Source organism: Cynara cardunculus, assembly GCF_001531365.2.
Source record: "Cynara cardunculus var. scolymus isolate 2C chromosome LG 11, CcrdV1, whole genome shotgun sequence".
Classification (NCBI taxonomy): domain Eukaryota; kingdom Viridiplantae; phylum Streptophyta; class Magnoliopsida; order Asterales; family Asteraceae; genus Cynara; species Cynara cardunculus.
The window spans coordinates 14,668,585-14,671,507 of NC_037538.1; positions in this window are offsets into that span (position 1 = coordinate 14,668,585).

The window sequence follows — 2,923 nt, forward strand, 5'->3', positions numbered from 1 at the left end:
AGTTGTTATCCTTACTTATTAAGACTCTTCATCTTCATCACTGCACTTACCGGGTCAGATTTTTGACCCTTGCCATGTTCATCCGGTAAGGAAACTACCCGGTAAGCACTTCCTAAGTAAGTGTTTAGTAAATGTCCCCTTAATTATTTTYCTATACACAATACTTCATTCAGATTCTAAAATATAGCTTACAAAATGCTTTTAATTTTTTGATTTTGAATGGCTTTTGTAACCCAATTGGAATCAATTTATTCATGTACTTCTGATTTGTGTATAATTGATTCAAAGATGTTTAAATTTGCAGTGACTAAATGCAATAGAGCTGAAATTGCTTAACCTTTATCGAGGGAAAATAAAAATGTTTTGATGTAGTGATTATTCATGTTCATATGTATGATATGGATGGATTTAAACTTCTTATACACATTGAGCTTGAGATGGACCTTCATGTTATYGGTAATTCAACCAACCACTGTTTCCTTTTTCATGTTTTTTGATTTCCAATTTGTGATTCATGTTCTCCATGGTTTGGATTGAAGTTGGTGATATATATAAATTATGATCCTTGGCTATAAATTGTTATTGATTTGATGGTTTTGGATCAATGGCTCCATGTRCATAGCATGTGCCATATCAATGGTTTCATATGGATTTCACTTCCAAAAGATGATCTTATTTTGAACATTCCATTGAACTTCACCAAACTATCTAAGGYTAAATGACAGAATATGTTTGTTGGCACTTGTTTCTAGATATAATTCGTGATTTATATGCCAGATCTTCAAAGACTTTTGCTATAAAATTCAATCTCTATTGCAAGTTTCACTACAAGCATTTTTAATTATTTTTGATGCCCCTGATAAAGGAATCTGTCCATATTACTGTACAGTTATATTGTACAAAGAACTATAGAATGAAAGAACGATTTTGAATATTGATGAATGATTTATTGATTTCTTTTTGAATGAATTGTTTGTTCGTGGGCCTTCARTAAAGAACAATCTCTTATGTTGGAGGAAATATTAGTTGGAAGCGTTCCAAATCAACAAGAAAACAATCTCAAGTAAACCTTTATTCATTTAAATGGTAAGAATTTTATTCTTATTTAGGGGTCATCTACCTAATGCTTAYTGTCTAAATGAGGAAAACTTATTTAACCATAGTGTTGGTATATCTTTATACTTATTTATTGATTGTATCTCTAGCTCTGTTCTTGAACAATTAAAGCCAACGATTAAATTTTTTGATGTTATATTGTGGAAATGGGATAAAAAAATTTCTTTAAGCCATATTGGGCTTCWGAGAACTCAAGTATTCTTAATCTAAAATCTAGCTAGCTGTTTCATAGTATCATATTTTAAGAGGCTCATGTAACACACCATATCAATCTTCATGATGTCTAATAACATCTTTACCATTTTAAAAGGTAGGTTGTGATATATGAGTTTGATGAAACTGTTACTGTCATTTCTTCATGCCATCGTACTACAAATATTCACATGTTGATGGATAGACATTAGTGGTCAAAGTCTATTAACAATTGCTGACTTGGTTAATTTTTGTTCAGATCTCTTGCTGCTATTCTGATTTTTTTGGGAATGCTTTTCTCCTAATTTTCTCATCTTCTGGTCTRCTGTTCCTRCTACCYGTGTCTGCCCATTTTTCGCATCTGCTGGTTTGTGTAATCGATGATTTTAGATTTGGTTTGAAGTCATTGTGCTTCATCMATTGTTTACTGGGCTGAATTTTGGGCTTTATCTGGTTTTAATCTTCTGGCCGACAAAGAAAGTGTATGCTTTATGGTTGCATCACAACATATCTAACTGAAGTTTGGTTGGGATGAAGGAATTTTGGAGAATGGTTCCTATTTGTGGTTGTATTAAATCAGATCTTTATGTAATTCTTTTACTATATTCCTCTTTTTAGATCGTTTAGGGAAAAAGAACATAGAAAACTAKACGATGCATGTACTATGAATTTTATGACCCTATTGGTCATATTATGTTGTAAATATTTGAGTGTATCTTCATGTTACTTTTATATCCCTTTTGTTTATCTATGGTTTACCTATATCTATACTACTTTATAAACCAAATTTCATAAAAGTCTTAAATATGAGAAATAAGAGTTATTGGTATGCTATGCTATATAATAAACGAATGTTGTTGGACTTGTGCAATCTTGATCACTCTTAAGATTGCACAAGTCCAAATTTCAAGATTGGACTTATGCTATACKTTATAAACCAAATTTCAACCCTATTGAGTTTTAGATTGTTCCATACTACAACATCTTATGCATAACCAAATTAAAGTCAATTTGTTGTCAAATTTCAACATCAAATAGATTATTAGATTGTTTCAGTTCTTGTCAAATCAATAATCAATAATGYAAGGCCTGACAATTTTGAATACAAATCTTTTTCCGTAATCAATATGCTCACTTACATCTTTAAAAAAAAATCATTCCGCTGCATTGCGCGGGTACACAACTAGTATATATATATATATACACACACACACACACACACACACATGTATACACACACATATATCAAATAAAATACAAACCGCCTAAATATTACACAACGTACAAACCAATCTTGGCTCTTGATTTTGGTATTTTGAAAGAAAATTAGGCGGTTGCCATATCAGTTCCAGAAAGTAAAATTCGTAATTAATCCACATCGTTGACATTGATTTGATATTCTGCACAGATGGTTGAGATTGGTTTGTACATTGTCTAACATTTAGACAACTTATATTTGATTTGAGCTATATATATCTATACTATATTATAGAGCATTTGACAAAAATTCTTAAAAACCATTTTTTATGCATGAAGTACTGTTTATTAATGTATATTACTTAAAATTCAAGATTACAAGTAAATTGTGCGTAAGTGCAACTTATTAAAGCTTCAT